The 15,192-nt window shown below is 34.2% G+C and overlaps 2 pseudogenes; both read left to right on the top strand.

Moving 5' to 3' along the window:
- The first annotated feature begins 3,747 nt into the window (after positions 1 to 3,747).
- Positions 3,748 to 7,997, top strand: LOC148584152 (uncharacterized; annotated as a pseudogene).
- A 3,092-nt stretch (positions 7,998 to 11,089) lies between these two features.
- Positions 11,090 to 14,911, top strand: LOC148584151 (uncharacterized; annotated as a pseudogene).
- The last annotated feature ends 281 nt before the right edge of the window (positions 14,912 to 15,192 follow it).

Here is a 15,192-nt window from a genome sequence, read left to right as displayed (position 1 = left end):
TAATTTTTTTTTCTTTTCTTTTCTTTTCTTTTAGGTCTCTCTTTGAGCTGATGTACATTGACTAATATTTATTTTGGACCTCAATAATATATTTATTTATTTGGGTTGTTTTATTTTGATAAAACATGGGCCAATAGTTTTATAATCTAAGTGGCTAATTTGAGAGAATTATGCTTAGGAGTTAAATATAATTTTGGGCTCAAGATATTATTCACATTGTCCTACGCATAAGCTTTGAGCTCAATAGAATTCTAAGGGCCTAAACTTGAGTCAAATGAGCATTGGGCTTAAGGATAAAACCCAAGCCCATATAAGAGGACATGTGGGAGTGGGCTAGGATTTTAACCCTAGCCTTAAGCACATGGGGAGAATATTTTCTCCCCATAACCGGTTTTCTAGAGCGGTCGGGGAAGTCATTTTTACCCCCTTAGCCGGTCGCTAGAAGGAAATCCCAGTCCCACATGGTTTTCTCTCATACTTCTCTCATGATCTCCAGATTTATAAATAGAAGTGCCATTGTGAAGCAAAAATCACTCAACTCTTACAAGAGTAATGATAATAAGTTAAATGTGTCTATTTTCTCTATTAAAATAAGCATTATTATACTTTATTTTGTTCTAGTTCCTACATTTTATATTTAAATTGTGAAATACTGTTCAATTATTAAATGTGAGATTAAAATGATATTATAATACAAGCTATTGCCTTTTGTAAGAAAAGAAAGGAATAAAAATAAATTAATTAATTAATTAAAAAAAAAAAAAAGTACTACAAAGACAAGCCAATGAGTCATACACTAAGAGTTTGTTTAGGATTGCATTTGAGAGGCCTAAAAATGTTTTTAACACTCAAAAAGTCTGTTTGAAGAAAAAAGTACTCGTTTGGTAAAAAAATTAAAAGCGCTTTTAATGGTCCAAAAACCTAAAAATGGCCAAAAAGTACTTTTGGCAAAAGCTTAAAAATAAAGCTTTTGCCCAAAAGCTCTTTTTGACTTAAAAGCTCTATTTCTCAAACGCAATCCCAAAAAGATTCTAAGTGTGACCAATCAAAAAAAAGTGAAAGAAATAAAAGAGGAGAAACAAGAAGCCGGGAGTAATGCTACAAGTCTCTCATATGTCACTCCAAAGATGATGTGGTTCTCAAACTCACTATTGGCCTTTTGATTGATCAATATTGAATTTTAATCAAATTGTGGTTTTAAAAGCCACCACATTTTGATCAAATGAAGCTTTTAAAACCACCATTGGCATTGTGATTGATCAATATTGAATTTTGATCAAATTGTGATTTTAAAAGTTACTTCAATTTTTTAAGGACACAAAAGTGACATAAAAATGACTAATAGAATTACTCATGCGTAGGTGACTAGCAAAACAAAGAAAGAAGACTTAGAGAAAAGCTAACATGGGGCCAACAACTAAAATAAAGGAGTCCAAGTCCAACAAACCAAGAGAAGTCAGAGGAGTCTTAAACATGAAATAAGATGTACAAAACCTAAAAAGAAAGGAGAGCAAATTTTCAATGTTTCATCTTCGAATTTTTTTTCCACAAAAAGAAGAAGAAAGAAGGGAGTGAAAGAAAGAAAAATGATGAGACAGACAACTGGAGTCAAGATTTTCAGTGTTTTATCTTTGAATTTTTTTTTTTCTTTATTTTGTTAATGTTTGGCACTTTGACAATGGAAATTATTTTCATAGACATGAGTGGCTAAATCTCTAGTTAGGGCTAGGGGTAGGGGTGCAAAGGCGGGCGGTTTTTAACCGTCCGCTAACCGCTAACCGCTATAACCGCTAACCGCCTAACCGCCTAACCGTTTAACCGCATTAACCGCTAACCGCCTAACCGCCATAACCGCCTAGCGGTTAGCGGTTAGCGGTTATTGGGTCTACTAACCGTAACCGCTAACCGCTAACCGCCTTTTTATATAATATATTTTTATAATTATACATATAACATAATCGATCATTAAATCACAATTTTTTTAAAAAATAATTAAATCACAATTTGAGTATTAATATATTATCACTATAATTTATATGATTATATCATATAATCACTTGATCATTAAATCACAATTTTTTTTTAAAAAATAATTAAATCACAATTTGAGTATTAATATATTATCACTATAATTTATATGATTATATCACATGAGATTGATTATTAAATCATTTGATTATATAATAACAAATTATACATATATAATATGACATAACTCATAAGTATACTAATTCATACTAATACAACAATTAAATATCTAGAGACTTATTTCCAATGTATGTTATAAACCTATAAGTCTATATAAGTCTACATATGTATATGAATAATATAAATGTATAATATCAATAGTTAATCATATGATTCAATGACAATTCAAATACTTTATTCAAGACTTCAAGTGAATTATATTATTAATGTACAATGATGATATGATTCGTATAATATCAAATTAAGTAATTGACATTGGATTAAACAATGACCAATGTGTTACTTATAAACATAATTTAAGTATTAATGTATTATCATTATAATTTTAGTAATTTATATATTATCACTATAATTGATATGATTATATCACATGATGACTTGATCATTAAATCATATGATTATATAATAATAAATAATACATATATAATATGACATAACTCATAAGTCATAAGTCTACAAGTTAATCATATGATTCATGTACAATGATAATCACAATTGATTCAATTGAATTAAACAATATGTTACTTATAACTACAAGTCTACAATTTAATTAAAGCATTATTAGATACTTTAGGAATTTAGGATTTAGGAGTTTGAACATTACCATTTACCATTAGATATTAAGTTAAATTCAAAGAAAAAAGATTATAAGTAAATATGATAAGAATTTAAATAATTAATCATATGAATCATATGATATAATTTAATGAGACTATATGATTATATAATATCAAATTAAGTAATTGACGTTAGATTCAACAATGTGTTACTTATAATCACAATTGAAGTATTAATGTATTTTTTGAACATTTTTTAGAAAAAGAAATTTAACCATTTTTTGAAAGAAAAAAAAAAAAGAAAATTAACAATTTTGAACAATTTTGAATTATATATATATATATAATTGCTTATAGTTATATTATATGCATATTGAATAATATAAATGTATAAGATAAATATTTAACTATATGATCCAATTACAATTCCAATACTTAATCAATTATTCATGTACAATGACAATGACAATGTGATTCATATAATATCAAATTAAGTAATTGACATTGGATTAAACAATGTGTTACTTATAACTACAATTGAAGTATTTTTGTTTGTTTGTAAGTTTATAAGATCAACACTTAATCATATGATCCAATGACAATTCAAATATTTATAGCAATTGGGCCCAAGAAGATATTAAAAATACAAGAAAAAAAAATGAGGGTAAAAAAAAGCCAAAAAAAAAAAGCCCAATTTTAAAAAAGCGGTTAGCGGGCGGTTATCTATTTCATTAACCGCTAACCGGCCACTAACCGCTAACCGTTAACCGCTAGGCGGTTAGCGGTTGCGGTTAGTGAAATTTACTAACCGCTAGGGCGGTTACGGTTAGCGGTTATTGCCACTAACCGCTAACCGTAACCGCCTTTGCACCCCTAGCTAGGGGTGAAGCATAGTATTTTTACTACGTGTTCTTGAGACTTTTTATTTGTGTTTTTCATCAATTAAAATGTCAAGGATGATTTTAATTTGAAAGTAGTTTAATGAAATCAAATTTATTTTGATTTGTTATTATTTTAGTTTATATGAAATACTTATTCTATTTGATTTGTTATGATTTGAATTTATAATAAATGCTTAATTTATTTTGTGTCATGATACCAAAATCAAATTCTTAATTAACCCATATTCAATTTATTTTATTTTATTTTTGAATGCTTTATTGTTTTATCTTCCAATCATGAAAATTGATTTTCTACTTAGTTGAGTTATAATTATATGTCTCTGGAATACGTAATATAATGCTAGGTGGATCCTTGAAACCCTAGTGTCTCCCATAAATTTTCTCCAACCCCAATTTATTTAGTTTAGTTTCTTAATTTACTTTTTAATTTACATTCTATTCCATTGCTCCACTTTTTAGGGGAAAACCAAAATTAACTTTTTTTTTAACGTTTTTTTGCACAATAATAGGAATTCTACTATAATGTGTTATCATTCCCTACAGATAGATCTTGTATTTATCAAGAAATTATTACTTGCGATAGTCTGCACTTGAGTTTGCACTCTTTATCGCACAGCAAGCTTTTGGCGCCGTTGTCGGGAGATTGCATTTAAGACACTGAGTTTAATTATTATTATTATGATTATTATTATTATTATTATTGTTGTTGTTATTATTATTATTATTATTTTAATTATTTCTTTTTGACATGTAACAAATCTCAATCATTGCAACTAAGGATTTCAAGAGAGTATTAATTTCTAGGAAATTGCAAAATCGATCATCATAAACTCTTCAGGTGATATTGTTCTAGTTTGTAGCGTGTAGATTGATTTTTTTGTGTATGAGTGTTTGGCAACGTTATCATACGAAAGGGCTCTGTAAAGTAAAGTCAAATATTTTTCCTATAGAGTTGCCTAATTCTTTCCAATAAATTTTTAACGACTCTATAAGTATGGCTAATGATGAAGAGAGTAACCATGAGGATTCCTTTGTAAACCAAGTTGACCAACCTGTCAAAACCTTAGAGACTACTTGCAGCCCATTAGGACAAGTACCCCTTCCTGCGTGGCGGTTCCCGCCAATGGATGAAATTTTGACATTAAACCTGAAGTACTCCAATTGTTGCCCAAGTTTCATGGGCTTGATTCTGAAAATCCTTGCATCCAACTCAAGGAATTTGATATGGTTTGTGCTATGCACCTTAACAACATTACTAATGATGTTGTTAAGCTAACACTGTTCCCATTTTCATTGAACGAGAAAGCCAGATCTTGGCTACACTCCTTAAGGCCTAGAACGATAGGGACATGATAAGAGATGACCACAGAATTTCTTAAAAAGTTTTTCCCAACTCATAAGACCAATATACTAAGAAAGAACATCATGAACTTTTACTTTCATGCCCACATCATGGGTATGAAACATGGCGGGTGATAAGTTTTTTTTTTTTTAGGGGAAACTTCAGAAACCCCTCCCCCCCCTAAACTTCCAGCCATTTTGACATACCCTCCCTGAATTTTCAAAACTCTCACTTAGGCCCCCTGAACTTTGGTTTTCTCTCACTTTAGACCATTTTAACGTTAAAGTCAAACAATTTGACTTTTTATACCCATTTTACCCTCCCCCAAAACATGCATTTGGAGGTGGCCAGCCAAAGCCACCCCCGATTTCGTTTTTTCGTTTTTTTTTTTTTTTTTTTAATATTATGCTCAAAACGACGTCGTTTTGGATTGGGTGATGATGTAGTTTTGAAGCTCAAAAAGGAGTAGTTTTGGTTGAGGGTAAAATGGGTATAAAAAGTTAAAATGGTCCAAAATGAGAGAATACCAAAGTTCAGGGGACCTAAGTGAGAGTTTTGAAAATTCAGGGGAGTATGTCAAAACGGCTGAAAGTTCAGGGGGGCTTTCTGAAGTTTTCCTTTTTTTTTTTTATGATAGTTTGTCTTCCGGTATGAAACAATTTGTTGAAATGATGTGTAATGTTGAATTTATGCGTAAAGCACCAGATCAGGCCTGAGATTATTTTGATCTCTTGGACGAAAATTCCCAAGTGTGGGACACCACAAAGAGGACTGAAAAGGCAAAACCTAACCTAGTTCTAGGGGAGGTTTATATTATCACATTAAAGAAGATGATGATTCAAGTGCTTGTACTGGTAAATTGACTAGGAATGTAGAGGCTATAGAGTTGAGCAAAGTGGGTGTGGCAAAGATGTCCACACCAACTGAGAGTAGTTGCGAGATTTGAGAGACTAATGCACATTTGACCAAGAATTGTCCCACAATCCCTGCTTTTAAAGAGGTATTGCATGAACAGGCCAATGCATATCAAAGACCATTTAGTTTGCCTTACTCTGATACGTATAATCCTCATTGGCAAAATCACCTCAACTTTAGTTGGAGAAATGGTCAATCTGCAAATGAACTCCAAGGATCTTCTTCTCATGCTCCTTATGTGCCACCACATAAGAAGACCTTGGAGGACACATTGCAAACCTTCCTACAAAGCCAAACTCAAATAAACCCAAATACCATGCAAAATATTCAAGAGTTGAGAAACTAAGTTGATAGAATTGAAGCCCATTTGAATGTGAGGGAGAAAGGAATGTTCCCATCTCAACCTCAACCTAACCCAAGAACTCAAGGTGTGGTCAATGAGGTCAGAAATACTCAAGTGGAACATTCTAAGTCAGTCACCATCCTTAGGAGTAGAAGTGTTGTTAATAAAGAAATCCCAACAAAGGTTTCAGAACCTAAGGGAACTTTAGAGACTAATGATGATGAACAACCTAAGGGAACATTTGTAAGCAACCTGACATCACTAGGTTGTTCATTATCCTTAGTCTCTAAATTTCCCTTAGGTTCTAAATGCTTTGTTGGTATTTCTTTATTAACAACCTTTCCACTCCTAAGGAAGGTGACTGACTTAGCATATTCCACTCGAGTATTTCTGACCTCATTGACCACACCTTGAGTCCTTAGGTTGGGTTGAGGTTGAGCTGAGAACATTCCTTTCTCCCTCACATTCAAATGGGCCTCAATTATATCAATTGAGTTTCTCAACTCTTGAATATTTTGCATGGTATTTTGGTTGATTCGAGTTTGGCTTTGTAAGAAGGTTTGCAATGTATCCTCCAAGGTCTTTTTATGTGGTGGCACATAAGAAGCATGAGAAGATCTTTGGGGTTCATTTGCAGATTGACCATTTCTCCAACTAAAGTTTAGGCGATTTCGCCAATTAAGATTATACGTCTGAGAGTAAGGCGAACTGAATGATCTTTGATATGCATTGGCCTCTTCATGCAATACCTCTTTAAAAGCAGGGATTGTGGGACAATCCTTGGTCAAATGTGCATTAGTCTCACAAATCTCGCAACTACTCTCAGTTGTTGTGGACATCTTTGCCACACCCACTTTGCTCAGATCTATGGCCTCTACCTTCTTAGTCAATTTAGTAATATGAGAACTTAAATCATCATCTCCTTTAATGTGATAATATAAACCTCCCTAGAACTAGGTCCACGGTTTTCCTTATCAGTCCTCTTTGTGGTGTCCCACACTTGGGCATTTTCAGCCAAGAGATCAAAATAATCTCGAGCCTCATTTGGTGCTTTACTCATAAATTCACCATTACGTATAATTTCAACAAATTGTCTCATACCGGAAGACAAACTATCATAAAAAAAAACTTATCACCCGCTATGTTTCATACCCATGATGTGGGCATATAGTAAAAGTTCTTTAAACCTTTCCAAGCATTGGAAAAATGTTTCATTTTCCATAATGGCAAAGTTCATGATGTTCCTTCTTAGTGTATTGGTCTTATGAGTTGAGAAAAACTTTTTAAGAAAAACTTCTTAGCCATGTGCCTATCGTTCTAGGCCTTAAGGAGTGTAGCCAAGATCTGGCTTTCTCCTTCAATGAAAATGGGAACCATATCAAATTCCATAAGGTGCATGTAAGAGTTTTCATAATCAAGCCCATGAACTTAGGCAGCAATTGGATTACCCCAGGTTTAATTTCAAAATTTCCTGCATTGGCAGGAACCACCACACAGGAAGGGGTACATGTTCTAGTGGGCCGCAAGTAGTGTCTAAGGCTTTTGGCAGGTTGATCAACTTGATTTACAAAGTCATCCCCATTGTTACTATATTCATCATCAAGCATACTTATAGAGTCATTAAAAATTTCTTGGAAAGAATTAGGCAACTTTATAGGAAAAATATCTTACTCTACTCAAGGTCGGCTCAATGTGTTTTGGGGCGGCGAAACTTTGAAATTAGGCCTAAATTTTTATTTTATTTTTTTATAGTAACAAATTTTTTTTTTTAAAGTCAATTTTTTTTTTTTTCTAAAGTAAAGAAAAAAATAATATTATATTTTTATTTAAAAATTATTCTTCTCACATTTTGAGATGCAAAATTTCTGATTTAAGTTTTTATATTCTGGATTTTCTACCATCTTTTTTTCAATTGATAATATGGCTAATCCATTTAATCTCTCTTGTGACATTGTTGATCTTAGGTAGGATTTTATCAATTTTAATTTTGAAAAACTTCTTTCTGCAGAAACAACTGTAACAGGTATTGTCACTAAAATTCTGTTCCTAACAAATGTATCAATTCATTTTTGTATATTATGTCCAAGATAATGATTATGAATTTCCCCATCTCTAATACGGCAAATATGCTCTTGCATTACTGGGTCAAATTCTACAATCATTTCAATTAGACTTAAAAAATTTCCATTATTTTCTTGGTAAATCTTTTCATTTTGTTTTCTAAATGCCAAATTATTCTTACCAAGATTCTTTACTACAACAATAATTCTCAACAATACTCTTTTCCAATGATCTTTCTCTTTGTTAATTTGGTCTTGGACATTTTTATCAATTGTTTTATTTTTTAACAATCTCATTTCTAAATCAATCCAGCCAATCATATTAGTAATATGTTTATTGGTTGTTTCATGACTTTTTAGTTTAGCACTAAGATTTTTCCAGTCATTAGTTCATTCATTAGCTAGTTGCATTCTATTAGGTTTTGAGTTAATCAACTTGCAACAAAAACAAAATACTCTATCTACATCTCTTAAATAGACTAGCCATTTTCTATTATGTTGCTCCCCATTTGATAATTTTCGAATATAATATGTACTAGAAAAATGCCTAGAGTTCTCCTCTTTAGGAAAATCTATAGTATTGTATCTTATTGTACAATTTTCTACTAACAAATCCCTTAATTTTGCATCAATATTTTTCCATTGGCCTAGGTCATAAATATTTGTAAAAATAGAGTTAGATATATCAATAATATTTTCATTATCTTCTAATTCTTTTTGATGAATTTCTTGTTCAATTATGAGTTTTTCACCTAAATTATCCTCAATATTTTGTTCATTGCTAATAACAAATTTATTTAGAGCTCCTCTTTGAGATTCAATCAAGTTTTTCGTATCTAGATGCATATTTTCTAGTAGACATGTTTAATTAAAAATACTAACAAATTAAACAAACACGATATATATATATATATATATATATATATATATATATATATATCACAAAAATAGAACAATAAAACCTGATTTGGCAAATGAATTATGAAGCAGTTCTTGGAGACAGGACAAGAGACTCGGAGAGGAAGAGAAAATTAGCGCTTAGCAGATGAGATAGGCAGAGAAGAGAAACTTATAAAAAGGCGAGCAAAGAGGAGAGGCAGAGTGACAGATAGAGAGACAATGTGGTATTTAAGATGCCCATGGTAGCTAGCACTGTACTTTATGGAGTCTATGTTTTTGGCCATTGCCTATCCCTAGATAATAAAATAGGAAATAAATCAATAATATTTTATTTGTAATGATGAGAATTTCTCACCAAAAACAAAGAAATGCCAAAAAGAGCATGTTGATGGCGTGTAAGGCTTTAAGGCTTTGTCGGTTTTTTTTTTTTTTTTTTCTTGAATTATTTTTAGAATTTATAATGGGCTTATTAATTGGGGCCTTATTAAATTAAGGCCTTAAATTTTGATGAAAATTTTTTTTGGCCTTATTAAAAAAAAATTGGGCCTTAAATTTTTTTTTTTTTGTTCCAAAATAATTTTTTTTTTTTGGTTCAAAATAAATTTTTTTTTGGGCCTTATTAAATTGGGGGCCCTAGGCGAGGGCCTAACTCGCCTAGGGCTTGCGACGACCCTGTCTCTACTTTATAGAACCTTTTCGTATGATCATGTTGCCAAAAGCTCATACAAAAAAAAAAAAAAAAAAAAAAATCAATGGTAGGTGTAATATACCACGAAAAGGGAAACAGAAAACCTATAACAATGGTTAAATAACCTGATTGAACTAGACTAACCCTCAAGGATGTATTGGAATTGGCCCGTTGCTGTAGCCGATTTTGAGCCCCCTATATTGTTATAGTGCTCACGTGCTTTAGTCTCAGAAGAAAGGAGCAAGCTTGCACGTAGCATGACACAGGAGAGGTCGTTGGAAGCTGTCACGGTGCTTCCTGGGTTGTCAGCTGATGTCGCGGAAGGCCAAAAAGGTGGGGTGGTGCTGTCCGGTGGTGGGCTATCGGCGATCAAGACAGGCAAAGGTGACACGAGGCTGGGCGGCGTTGTCTAGCCGTGGTCTAGCGTAGGTGAGGCTCAGGTGAGCCTCATGGGGACAGTCAGAGTGTCGTCAAAGAACTGAAATGACAGTAGAGTAGATCATTCTGTGGCTGTCACAGTGCTTTCTAGTAGAGAGCTGGTGGAAGGAAGCCTGTGAGATGGCATGAGATGGTGGATTTGGTTATGCTGGTTGTGGCACAATTGTTGTTGGAAGATCGTGTGGTGGTGGCAGCATTGACGCCTGTTTGGGTTGAAACGGCTATTGGGGGTTTTGTTTTGTGACTAACAGTTTCCAAGACTCTTTGCTTGGTTTTCTTCACTAGGCGTTAGGGTATTTTGGTTGTATGATGTTTTGGTGAGGGTCGTGAGGTTGAGGATGGCAATCGAATGTGGATCATGATTGTTATAGAAAACAATCAAAAATCTTGCTTTGATACCAAAGATAATGCAAGGCAAAAAGACTTAGAGAATAAAGCTGAGAGAAAAGAGGGAGAAGCTGAGAGATAAGAAGGTCAAGCTGGGAAGAAGCCTTAGAAAGGTATGATCGAATCTACTTACCTTACTTCTTAGCTTCCACAGTTCAATACTCTTCACTTAGTAGCCTAAGCAAATATTCACAATAATTACTTTTGTTAACACTCTCGTAAACCATTCATTCTTTTCCATTGTTTTATCCTCCTAAACATCGCTTTCCATACTAAGGGCAGATCTGATCTCATCTTAAAACACTTATTTCATATCTCAAATTCAATTATTTTCTTTGAATGATCACGCTATGCATGCATACTCAAAAACTACCAGATGGATTATGCCAAATAAATCTATTTTCATGCTCTAAAGTGTAGATGTTAAGACTACATATTACTAGTCTTGATAGGGTCCTTAGTTAACCCTAAAGTTTCCTAGACAGATCTGGACTTGGGTAGAAATATAGGTTCTTAAGGCTTCAAGGTTCAACTAATGTGTTTGTGTGTGTGTTGCGATTCCAGCAACATGTTAGCGAAGATTACTTCACTGTAAATCCTACAAGTGATCAAACACTACATGATTTGAATTATTAGAAAGGTAACTCAAAGAGGATTTTACTCTAGGGTCCAACTATAGCAAAATATCTTTCCAAAAATGCCCAACAGTCACCTTTCTTGGTGACTGCAGTGTTGCACGAAATTCGGCAACAACCTAGTCTTAAGGTTTGGTCCTTATAAAGCGATGCAACATACTTAACAACTCATACACATGTTATGTTGATGTCTCATACATAGGAAAATCATGTAATCATGCTTTACAAATATATTCATGTCTTTTAGGAGAAGAAATAAGAACTAACATGATTCCTTTAGTATTGGCAGCTAGTATAGGAAGATTAAACACCACCCATTTAATACACTTATCAATGGTTTGCTAGATTTTCTTCATACTATTCGTAAAACTAACACTATACATCAATTATAGGGATTAATAGAACCCATACCTAACAAAAATCCAGCTGTCTTAGGAGAAAAATGAAGAGGTTGATTCTGCTCTCTTGGAGAGCAAACTGTATGGTGCAGAAAATCAACTTCTTGCATTGATTTTGCAATATTTAAGACATAGGGGTTAATAAAACGGGAAGGAGGAATTTTTCCTAAGGTTTAATAAAAAGAATTGAAAATACTTACAAAATGAACTAGGCATAAATTGCAGCTTTTAGAACAACAATGACATCAACGATTTTGCCTTTAAGTTTTTGCTTGAAGGGAATAGAGGAAGAGAGAGAGAGTTGAAAACTAACGTAGGGTCTATTGGGGCTGTAATTGACGGCTGAAAGTGGTGCCTTTTAGGGTTTTAAAGGTGAAATATATAAGTTGGTAAGCTGGCAGGAGGAATATAGACTGACAACTACAGGGGGATTTTAGGGTTTCAGTGCAACTATGGTTTTAGAGCAGCACTAAAACTCGTGTGTTTTTAATTTCTTGAGCTAGGGTTGCAGGAAAATAACGTAGAGTACTTGGAATAAAACTGGTAGCAATAAACATCAAGTTTCCTTTCCAAGCTAAACTTCTTTTCTTTTTGAAATAACAAGGGGAACAACTCCTACAAAATATGGATTTTTTTTAGACTTACATTTAGGACATGTTTTAGCAAGAAAACTTTCCTTTTTGGGGAAAAAGAAAGCTGTCTAGATTTTATTAGGACCTATACTTCAACTATATTGAGTTTCTTGCCCTTTTTAAGTCTTTTTTATCCCTCTACCATATCCCTCTATTAAACCCACGAAAATTAGAGACTGTTAAAAACAAATAGCTAGCAAACAATAAAACAAATATAAACAAGAAGCAATCATAAAATTTACCCTATGAGGTCTAGAGTGTTACAAATTGTGACGTCCCACATTGCTTGGGTATGGAGATGAAGATGTGCTTATATGTATACTTTCACCTTTCATGACAATAACGCGTTTTAAAGTTGTGATAGTCATGATCCCATCAGAACTCTGCAGTTAAGCGAGCTTATGTGAGAATAATACCAAGATGGGTAACTTCCTAAGAAGTCTGGTTCGGGAAGATCAAAAGCAGACAATATTGTGTGTCAATGGGGTGGGATGTTACAATTATGGTATCAAAGTAAGGTTATGAGATTCTGTAGAATCAAAGGTTATGACAATAGGATGTGATCCTCAGGACATGGTTCTCCTTAGGATTGTTCCCGGCCTGTACTAGGGTTTGCATAGGACTTCTATGTTTTATGCGTCGATGAAAAAGTTTATATATTATTTGTATGTTTTATATGTTAATTACATCGTAGATGGCATGTACAAGGAGTCAAGCTAACAACCAAAGTGAAATGAAGACAACCACAATGGGAACAATGGGCAGACTCCTGCTGCTGCAGCACGGTTCTTTGAAATGGTTCCTAATGGTCAGGGTAAGGGTATCACAGGCACAGAGATTGCAAACACTTTTGAACAATTTACTCGCCAAAATCCGCCAATGTTTGATGGGAAGTCAGACACCAATGCTGAGGAAAATTGGCTGAGAATGATGGAGAAGATATTTTGGGTATTGAATTGCACTGACAATCAGAAGGTGGAGTACGCCATTTTCAATCTTACCGATGTTGTAGATGAATGGTGGTCTGCAATGAGGGATGTTGTGCAACAAGAACTGGAAGGAGGAGTTCAGGAGTTGCAATATCTTGGGAGCGCTTCAAGAAGGCTTTCTTGGATCGTTTCTTTCCGCAAGCTGCTAGGGAGATTAAATCTCGAGAGTTTGCTGACCTGGTTCAAGGATCAATGATGGTTGAACAGTACGCAGCCAAATTCATTGAACTCTCTCGCTCGCGATCTATCTAATTTTAGATGAGGTAAGGAAGGCTAAAAAGTTTGAGCGTGGATTAAACCAAAGGATCCTTGATCGCATTATTGCACTTAGGATAAGAAACTTTCCTAATTTGGTTGACAGGGCTACTATCATAGAGCATAATCTTCAGCATGGAATTGAATAATCAAAGGAAGCGTCAGGCACAACAAGGAGGATCAAATCACAACAAGAAACCTTATCATAATAATGGGCAAAAGGCACTACAATACAACAAGCCATCTTCTAATGCAAGTAGACAACGTACTCCTTGTCAAATTTGTGGCAAAATTCATTTTGGAAAGTGCCTGATAGGGGCTAGCATCTATTTCAAGTGTAGGAAGCCAGGACATATCACTAGAAACTGTTCACAATCTCGTAATGCTCCAGGCCAGGCTAAAGGTAATAACCAGATGGGCACAACTACAACTCGTGTTTTCGCATTTACATTTGGAGATATTGAAGCATCTAACGATGTTGTCTCAGGTATACTTCCTTTGTTCTCACGACATGCTTCAATTTTGTTTGACTCTAGTGCTACACATTCCTTTGTATCAAACACTTATGCTAGACTGAGTAGTATTGTATTTAAGATGAGTAGGTTTGATGTTATTTTTGGTATGGATTGGCTATCCCGATATCATGCTTGTGTGGATTGTTTCAAAAAAGAGGTAATCTTTACACCTCTTAACAAAGTAGAGTTCCGTTCCTGCGGTCCACGTGGAAACTCCCTTCCACAGTTGATTTCAACCATTCAAACGACAAAGCTACTTAGACCGGAATGTTCGGGATTCCCTGCATGTTTGGTTATACCACTTGTGGATGCACCCAAGATTGAGGGCATTTCCGTGGTAAGAGAATTTGTGGATGTTTTTTTCCAAAAGATTTGCCAGGCTTACCTCCAGACTGAGAGATTGAATTCTCTATTGATCTCCTTCCTGGTACTGCGCCTATCTCTAAAGCACCATATCGGATGGCACCCATCGAGCTTCGAGAGCTAAAAGAGCAATTGCAAGAGCAGTTGGATAAGGGCTTCATCCGGCCTAGTGTGTCTCCTTGGGGAGCATACTATATGTGAAGGATGGGTCGATACAACTGAGCATTGACTACCAAGAATTGAATAAAGCTACTATAAAGAACAAGTACCCTTTACCACGCATAGATGATTTGTTTGATCAGTTTCAAGGAGCTAAGGGGTTTTCCAAGATTGACCTCCATTCCGGATATCACCAATTGAAGATCAAAGAAACAGACATTTCAAAAACAGTCTTCAGTACTCGCTACGGACATTATGAGTTTTTAGTCATGCCTTTTGGTTTAACTAATGCTCGAGCTACCTTCATTGACTTGATGAACAGAGTTTTCAAGAACTTCATTGATTAGCTCGTAGTGGTTTTCATAGACAATATTCTTATTTACTCGACGAATACTGTGGAGCATAAGGAGCACTTAAGGATTGTGTTGCAAATCTTGAGAGAGAAGAAGTTATATGCTAAGTTCAAGAAGTACGAGTTCTGATTGGAAGAGATTTCTTTTCTAGAG

This window comes from Corylus avellana, chromosome 8 (assembly GCF_965113065.1).
Source record: "Corylus avellana chromosome 8, dhCorAvel1.hap1.2, whole genome shotgun sequence".
Taxonomy (NCBI): Eukaryota; Viridiplantae; Streptophyta; class Magnoliopsida; order Fagales; family Betulaceae; genus Corylus; species Corylus avellana.
Note: the sequence above shows the minus strand (reverse complement) of the source record. Positions and strands in the feature narration are given on the sequence as shown.